This window comes from Crocodylus siamensis, chromosome 6 (assembly GCF_052110815.1).
Source record: "Crocodylus siamensis isolate JL-2025a chromosome 6, ASM5211081v1, whole genome shotgun sequence".
Lineage (NCBI taxonomy): Eukaryota > Metazoa > Chordata > Crocodylia > Crocodylidae > Crocodylus > Crocodylus siamensis.
In genome coordinates, this window is record NC_143400.1 from 7,029,839 (window position 1) to 7,039,324 (window position 9,486).

Below are 9,486 nucleotides of genomic sequence, written 5' to 3' on the forward strand. Positions count from 1 at the left end.
TGTGGGCTGGATCCTGCTGGTTCCAGGCACACCACAGAGCAGTTACTCACTCCAGCATCCCATTGACATCAGCAGGTCCCTAGCGTGAGGCAGAGGCTTACTCAGCCTCCTTGCTTGGTTTCTGCTCAGCCATTACTCATTCAACCCATCCAGCCCCATCCCCACAACGGCCTGGGAAGTTGGCCCAGGGAGGGGTGAGCACACAGGGTCCATCTCCTCATCCCTGCCTGCAGCTGACTGCATTAGGGTGAACCCATCCACACACGACCCTGAAGCATAGCAGCCTGGATGGAGGTTGACGTGCGTTAAAGGAGCCTGCTGCAGTAGTCCTGGATTGGGGCACATCCTACAGCAGTAACCTGTATTTAGTTGTCCTTGTCCTCAGTAGTGTCCCCAGTTTGTAGGGGCTACTATGTTACGTGGTGGCCCTGGCCCATGCTTTCAACAGGACACATAGGTCTAGAGCTGTAACCCACAGCATAGGGGATGGGTGTTGGTGGAAGAGCTCCCACATCATCGGATCCTAGAGCCGTGGGGCTGGAAGGGGGCTGCATACCTCCCTTTGAATCCAACCCCCTGCTTGAGGCAGGATCAGCCCTGTTCAAACCATCCCGGACAAACCATCATCTAAACTCTTCCTAAAACCACCATCCACCCTGACGCAGCCCCAGACGTCACAGCCGACCCTGCCCCAGGGAAAGCAGGGAGACTGCGACTGCCAGTGTCCTGCTGCTGTAGAAGATGGTTAATATATACTCCAGAGGTCCCAGGCAGAGGCCATGCCCCTGCTACAGAGGAAAGCAACCCCCACATTAAGTCCATGCCAGTCTGACCATGGGATAAAATTCCTTCCTGACCTCAAATATGGCTATTGGTTTGGCCCTGAGTGGAGGGGCAAGACCCAACCTCCAGCTTTGCTCCCAGCAGAAGCGTTGGCACAGACCAGTTGCCACCCCCAGCCTGGGCTGCAGCCAACACCCAGTGCATCTGGGGGAGGCTTAAAAGTACCCTGATGCATGTGGGACAGGGCAGCCAGCAAAGCCCAGAAATCCCCACAGCAGAAAACAGGCATCCCTGCACCTAGTTCCTCCCCAATCACTTGGTCTCCCTCCTCTTCTTGAACCCCTCCAGCAAGGGAGAGCCCACACCTCCCCTAAGCATCTATTCTGAGTGCCATAGCTCAGAGCGCAGCCTCTTGGACCCGGGCTCTCACTGTAGGAGCCAGCCTGAGTGTGACAAGGATTGTTTAGCCATCAGTCGTCCTCTCTGCACGTTCTCAAGGAAGGTATGGGGCATCCAGGGGACAGGACAGGCACCCCAGCACACAATGATTTCCACACTGCTGTGGGCAGCTGGGCACAGCAGTGCTAGGAAAGGGTGGCCGTGGGTCTGCGGGGAAAGAGGATAGGCAGCGCGAACCTAAAACATCTTAGTAAAGACACAAGGAAGGTTTTGATCTGCAAGGGCCTGGGGCAGGGGCTATGTTGGCACGGCAGCTCCAGCTGGGAAGAAGGGATCACGACACCAGCAGGAAAAGGTATTGGCCTCTCCCTTGTACCCGCTGCTAGAGGTATCATTTATGGTCAGGAAAGACCGTAGCTTCATAGCCCTCTGATCCTTGGACCCCAGCACATCCTAGCCGCTGGCCCCTCTAGAAATGCTTCGAGGTTTTCATGGTAAGAGATCCACCCGCTTGTGTCTGGGCCAGGGGGAAGCACCCACCTGTGTGCTGAGCTCTGGAAATCACAGCACCAAATGCCGTTGCTCCCCTCAGGATTTTTGCCCAAGCTGCTGATGTTGAATTGGGAGCAGCTGAAACACTAGCCCATAGTGTGGGCTCGGGATCCAACCCCACAGCTGAGGGCTGAGGCTGCCCATCTTCTCCACCGCCTGGAACCAGGAGGCTGAGCCCACCAGCCCTAGAGTCCTCAGCTGGTCCTTCAGATAATACCTCGGTGCTTACACCAAGCAAACCAGGAAGCGCCTTTCCTGGGCAGACAGGAGGGGTCCTTGGGATCAGCCCAGTGGCCTGACCCCTCCTGGTACCAAACTTCCTACTGGCTTCCCCCTCTGCTCTCTTCTCTGGGGTTTTAAAGCTGTTTTGAAACCTCTCTCATGATCTAAGAGCCCAAAGCTGGGCTTCTCCAACACAGCTGTCTGCTTTGCCTTCAAGGGCCATCATGCCACCCAACCAACCAGATGGGACAAGGTGAAGCCCACCTTGTCTGTGCCCACTGCAGGCAGCAGCTCTGAGGGACAGATCAGCACCACATGGCTGGGACTTATTGCTTTGGAAGTCCCTTTCAGGCTCGCAAAAGTGTCCCTCTTTGCAGATGCAGCCTGGACACATTTAGAAACCAGTCTGGAGCCTTGGCAGAGCCACCCTCCCCACCCCCTCCAGCTGGTGTCCCATGGCCTGCTGTTTTGAGTGGGGGCAGTCTTTCTCCATGTTGTGTTGCCCCTCACCCCACTAATAGCTTCCCCAAGGGCCTGTGCAGCCCCCTTGGATGTCCCTGCTTGCAAGCTGGGATCATTTCCCCCCATTCTCCCCACCCCTGCCCCAGAGAAGACCTGACTCCCAGCTCCTGGAGCCCAGCAGTGCATCTGGGAGTGACCTAGGAGCCTTCAAAGCCCTGCTGGGGAGAGACGAGGAGCTGGCTCCGCTCCTGGCTCCAGATGAAAGGAGCCGAGCCCCCGCGGCTGGAATCGGATGCCTGGGAACCAGCTTGGGGGGCCCATTTCCTGAGCGCCGCAGAGGGGTCCTGGAGCTCCCACATCACTGGTGCTGCTCTGTGTGCCAGGCCCCCAGCTCTGGCTTTCCCCACTCTGGCACCAGCGCCCTGCTCCTGCCTGCCTTTCTGGGTGAGCCCATGCACCTGGCACGGTGGGCAGCCGTGGGTTGGGTGTGCTGGTCCTGCCACCCCACGCAGCACAGGGGGACCTGCACCCGGGCTGAGCGCGAGCCCAGGGCCGAGAGCGGCTGGCTGGAGGGCCTCGAGCGACAGATTTTCCTCATTTTGTCGGAGGAAATTCTATTCCCAGTAGAAGCTGTTTGATCTCCGAGGAGGATGGGGGAAGGGCGGGGAGCAGGGGGTTGTTCCCTCCAGTTGATGGGCTTTATTGGGCTCCAAAACGTCCACATCAGATGTTAAGGGAGAGGAAGGAAGCGGCACGATCCACGCAATCTGGAGACAACTTCAAGGCTTCATGGGGAAAAGGTGGGGGGTGCATGCCACCCCATGGAGACAGCATCTCGGGGTGCAAGCACACGTGTGTGCCTCAGACACGCGTGCCTCCAGCCAGTGCTCGCCCATGCTGCCCCTGGTGCACACATCACGGGTGCCCTCATCTCCTAGGCAGACATGTGGGCACTGACATGCTTCTGTCATACATGTGCCCCGAGGCACACACAACTGCGCACGCACGTGCTGGGCTGATCCGGGAAGCCACAACGCAGCGAGGCTCATTGCACGGATCGAGGAATTGGAAACAGAACGGCCCAGTGCCTGGAGGAGGGTGGTCTGTCACCGTCTCATGTGCCCAAGTCCTACAGAAAGGCGCTGGGCCTTCTGCATTTCCTGGAAGCCTTGGAGCTAGAGAAAAAACCAGGCGTCTTCACAGATGGTCCCGTGGTGGGCACTGGTTTGGGCCAGAAAAGCAAAGGGTAGAAGGCCCAGGACGGAGCATGACGATACAGGGCACGTGATGCTGCCTCTCAACACCTCTGCCACCCTCACCCAGGGATGCTCACTCCAGCTTGGGGGGAAGTTGAATTTTTGAAGCAGACAAGACAGAGGTGGTGGCATAGCCTGGGGGTGCTCCTGGATCCTCTGCACCTGGCCCTTCAGGGCACGGCCACAGCTAGGAGCATCTTTCACCACCTCTATCAGGAGTGAGGCTCCGATTCGGCTGCAGCTGCCACGCACTGCACCGAGGGCTGCCCTGGAAGAGCACGTGGGTATTGCAAGTGGTGCAGAAGGCAAAGGCTTTCCGATGGGGGATCTCGCCATGAGCATGGAAGCCACGGGCTCCTGGGAGCAGTCTGGGGACATGCCGGCCACTGCAGAAAGAGCTGGAGGCAGGTCTGTGAAGACCCACAGGCAGAAACAGCCCCCGGAGGGTTGATGCCTTCCTGGGTTTGCTCTGAAATTGCACCCCCCTCCCGGCAGCACAGCAGCTTCAAGCTCCAGCGCCCACCTTGTGCCCACCCGCAGGCTTTGAAGTCTCCCAGGGAAAACCCTGGTTGCAATATCGGCTCTGTCGCCTGATGGCAGGCCAGGCTGGAATGCCAGGAAGGAAGCAATTGAGCCAAGTGCCTTCATTAGGGCTGCCCAATTAAAGAAACTGAGCAGGGAAGAGGCCGGCGGAGAGCAAGGGGCCCCGTGCAGCAGGTCTCTGCGGGGAAGGGGACTCACTTGTGGCTTCAATAAGAAGCCCTTAAAGGACCTGATAAGGCGGGGGGAGATAGAGCCAGCTTGAAGGGGAAGGAGGCAGGCTCCAGGGTTACGGGTACAGTGAAGCCCAGAGATACTCCTTCAGCGGCAGACAAGGATCCGGCCCTTGCCCAGCCTCTCCCTGCAGCCCTGGCCACCACCCCGGAGAACACGGGGAGGGAGACGCCCGGGAGACTTGTCCCTCTCCGTCGCCCTGCACTCAGATCAAACCAGAGCCATCTTCTGGGGTCAGTCCCAAGCAGTTGTTTCCGGCAGTTCTGTGACTGTCCCCATTTCTGTTTCCATTTCGGTCATGTCTTTGCCCACCTGGTGCATCTAAAAGTCACCCCTCAGCTCCTCTTGTGGCCCTCAGGGGCCTGGCCTGTCAGCTTTTGGGCTGGTCAGAGCCCGCGGCCGGGGCTCAGTGTCTCCCGGCGCTCTCCGGGCCCTGCCCTTCCTCCCCACTGTCCTGGGAAGGATCCTGATGGGGTTATGGGGTTAGGGTGGGACAAAGCAAACAGGGTGGTCACCTCTGCTCCGTTCCCCTCCCTGCTGCACTCTCCTGGTGCTGGTTCCTACCATGCCCCTGCCCCCAGGTCCTGCCCTGGCTCAGGGACCCTGCTCACAGCCAGTCCTGCAGTGGTGCCCGTGGGCTGTGGCCAACCCGGTTCTCTTGTCCCACCCTCTGGCTCAGCCCTGCCAGGAGTGCTGCCCACGGTGGTGCCAGCGTCTCTGCTCCAAGGGTTCCCATGGGCGAATGCCCAGGGCTTCTCTCACTCCCTGGATGACGCCGCAGCCTCCTGCCACGCTGGGGCCAGGCCATGGCGTGTGAGCTGCTGCTATGAATTTGGGGGAATTTTTTTTAATGCAAGCAAGAGCCATAAACAAAGGGCAAGTATGCGCTGACTCAACACACGAGGAGGGGCGGGAGGGGGGCAGGAAGGGGGACCCAGCCATGCGGCTGCATCTGCTGCAACTTGGGGGGAGCTCACCCATCTCTGCTGGGTAGAAGCAACCCTGAGCCGTGACTGCCTGGGCCCCACAGTCTGGGGGGTCCCCACTGCCCTCATCCCCCTGGGCCACATTCAGGCAGCCTCCTACAGAGTCCAGGGCTGGCCGGGTTGACTCATGGGGTGGGCTGGAGATGAGCTTGGATGTGGGCACGTCTCACTCCCCAAACCTGGTGCAGTCTTTGGTGCTTGGGGCTCTTAGGGATTGTCCACATGCCCATTAATGCACTTTTTCTAAAGTGCATTCAACTGAGTATCTCCATTGTGAGTTACTAGAAAAAGCTGCATTAGTTTATTTTAATGCTCATTAAAGGGGTTTTTTTGCGATGCTTTAATGTGCATTAAAATAGGTTAATGCGCATTAAAGTGCACATGTAGACGCCTTAGTCTCTCATCCGAGCAATTATAGCGATATACAGGGCTGGTGTTTTAGGAGCAGGGCTGGCAAGGTCCCTGTGGGCCACAATGTCTGATTGTTTCTCCGTCCTGACCCCCTCATGCCCCACAAGTACCTGCCTGGCTCCCAGCCACAGGGGAGATGGGGCTCTGTGGGGATGGGACAGCATGGCCAGAGCCTCCAGGTCAGCTGAGATGCAGCCACGGGTGCAGCAGGCCCCCCCCCCCAGCCGTGCTACTCAGAAACTTCCAGCCACACCACATTTTGGGTGCAGACTGCTGGGAGACTAGCTGTGGCAAGGGCTGGGGGGGTCTCTGCAGCATTAAGTGCTTATAGCAATTGCTGGGGCAGAGAGCTGCTGGGGAAAGGCGGAGCTGGGTGCCAGGGGACAGGGAGCCTGAGGCCTCCAGCTCCTCTGATGCCACAGCCCACTGCCCCTCTCCCATGACCTCAGCCCTTTACTGTAGCAGGAGCCACCCTGTCCCTGCTGCCAGAAGTGGGTCCCAAGAGCCTGGATGCCTGAGAACATCAACTTGGGAGAGGCCTGGTTGCCGCACCAGGGTCCCTCACAGCTCTAGGACCCCTGCCTCTAGAAGCAGCTCGAGGGACGTAGTCAGGAAGCAGCTGGGCCTGGCCCCGGACCCACCTCCTGTGACATGGGGGCTGGCGGGGAGCCCCGAGAGGTGACTACACAGCTGCTGGGCAGGGCAGGGCAGTGCCACGGCCGTTGTGGGCAGCAGTGGTCACAGTGGGGAAAGCAGGGATTGCCAGGAACGATGTGCTGGCCTGTGGAGCCTGGAGCTGGGCGCAGGGGTCCGCATTAGCCATGGGCCCCTGTGTGATCCCTAGCATCTTTCAGTGTTCTCAAGCCACATAGCAGCTCTACCGCTTGTCCGGACCCCGACTCAGACCCCTTCACACACCAGAAATGCCCTGGGGTGGTTGCTCTACTTGGAGCCGTCTGCAGCCCCCAGCCATGAGCATCCTGGCCCCATGACAGTCTCCCTGCTTCACATGGCTGGTGAAGGGAAGAAGCCTGGATAGTTACCCCCAGACCAATACAGCAGCCAGGCTTGGTCCCTAACCCTGTGCATCAGAGCTCCAGAGCCGTGGCTGTGGCCCCCCTGTATTAAGGACACGGCTGCCTACCAGGGGCCATGCACCCTGTGAGCAGCATTCATCTCCCCTGTGCAAGCCCAAGGCAGTGGCCGGGGAGTCTGGCTCCAGCCAAGCCCTGGCTTTGGGTTGAGGAAGCGAAGGCTGAATCCCCTGCCAGGTCTCCGGGCTGAAGGTTTACACCCGAGCTGGTTCCATCCCAGTCTGCAGGCCCTGCTGGGAAGACTAGGGGCCAAGACTATGGGGGGTCTCATGGGGGCTTTGCCCAAGGGTCGGTGCTTCCTATTCAGGCACGTTGCCCTGGACAGGAGCCCCAGACAGCTCTGCAGAAGCTTCAGTCCCAGCCAGCTCAGCTTGGGGTCACCCAGGCACCGCTCTGCTGGTGCCCCTCATTCCCCTCCTAGCTCAGGCCCAGGGCCCCTTGGCTGTTTCAACCCAGAGCTGCTCCAGAGCAAGCTGCCGGGCAGGCCAGAGGGTGAGTGGGGGTCCTGCATGATGTAGCCCTCCGTGACTACACTCAGGATGCAGCTGAGCCCCACAAACTCATCACACTGGTAATTGGAGCCAGACCGGAGCTGCGACCGGTGCTTTTCACCGCGGGCTGCGGAGCCTTGGAATCCTTCCTCCTGCAGGAACAGCATCAAAGCGGCGACGCCGTTCCAGGGCTGCACCAAAATGAATGCCACATGTCCTAATTACACCCCCCCCCCAAGCCTTCACGCTCTCTGGCTCCGGGACAGAGCAGATGAAGGGGAACAAACATGTGAAGCCTCCTCTCCGCCCCCCACCGCCAAGCCAGAAGAGTCAGCCCTGAACTGGGGGGCCGAGGGGCCCTGACTATAGCCGTGGCCCAGCACCCCCATGCAACCATGTCTTGTTCCACTCTAGGCCTCAATTTCCCCTCTGTGAAATGGAGACCGAACACGCCACGTCAACACACACAGGACACATGTGTGCACAAGCACACGCATGCATGGCCCCTCGCTGCCCAGCCCCCGGCCGATTCTCGTTCTGGCACTTGGGAGGTCCCGGAGGCAAAGACTTTGCTTTACAGCAGGAGTGATCAACTCACCCGCTTCAGGCCAGACCTGGCGTGCCCACCCGTCCAGGCAGCATGGGAGCCGGCAAAAAGCAGCTACGCCCACGTCAGAGCTTCCCCAAGGGACTGGGATGGGTGTTGGCCAGTGGAGGAGACTGAATGATGTGAGGGTCGGCTCTAGGAAGGCCTCACGCACACCACGTGTTCCTATTGCTATTCCTATGCCCTTAACACGTGACACACCTGCCTATGTGCCTGTGAAGGCTGCTGGGCTCCAGTGCAAGTCCACACTGCAGGCCGGGATGTGGGGATCATGCTGGGGAACACGCAGGTGTCGTGCACACCCAGGTGTCAGCTGGCTTGCCCCAGATGTGCGCACATCTGTGAGGGCAGCTGGCAGCAGGCTGGCACTGGGGACATGGCACCTGATGGACGTGATCCTGCTGTGCTCAAAGTGCCCCGAGGCAGCCACACTGGATGCCATGTTCCCAGCCAGGTGGCTGGGTCCTGAGCAATAGGCTTGCATGCACAAAAGGGGTGTGTGGACATGTACATGCAGAGCACCCGGGGAGGTCACATGGGCAGCCACACCAAGGCTGTTTGGGGCCTGCGCTGAGTCTGCCTTGGCCACAGCTGGGAAATGGTTATTTCTGCCTCGCCACTGACTCCAGGCCGGGATGGGAAGGAGATGCAAGACTCATGACCAAGCACACCCTGGTGCTCTTGGCCCAGCCTCTCCTCGGGGTGGGCTGCAGCTGTGGCTGTGGCTCCTGGGAAGTTGCAGTGGGGGAAGGATGCAAAGCTGCTGCTCCCAGATCCCAGCCAGGGAGAGGGGACGTTTCAGAGGGGTTTGCAGGACGTCGGCAGCGCAGCCCCATTGGGACCCATGAACATGCCTCTGCACAAAGCCCCGGAGCAATAGCCATGGGTTTGACACAGGGATGTGAGGAGCCGGCTGGGGCTGGGGCCCTGCTCTGCTGCCATTGACATGGGCCAGCAGAGCCCGCGCAGAGATCAGCAGGATGCACTGTGGTGTCCAGCTCATCCCGGATGGACTCTGTGCTTGGATCAACACAGGGACTCTGCCCGGAGCCCCAGACCCATCAGCATGGCACCCAGGAGCTGCACAATGGTCTCCCTGCTGCAGGAGAGGGCAGGGGTCCAGGCACCCCTGCTGTCCGTGCCACATATGTGCTGTGGCTGGGCATCCTGGCTAGAAGGCCCTGTGATGTCTCCCTTTTTAGGCATGGTGCTCCGGATCCACAGCTCTCCTGGAATCTGCCGGCAGGGGAGGGGGGCACAGCAGCGCACGCCCAAAATTTAGGCAACACCATGTCAAACGAAGCAGCGCCTCATTGCCTCTTTAAATCAAAGCCCAGGGGCTTACATATGCTTGTGGCTGCCAAGCAGAGGCACAAGCCCTGGAGCAAGACTGGCCCAGTGCTGAGTTACAGCACAGTACAGGCATGGGGGGGTGGGAGAGGGAGTGTA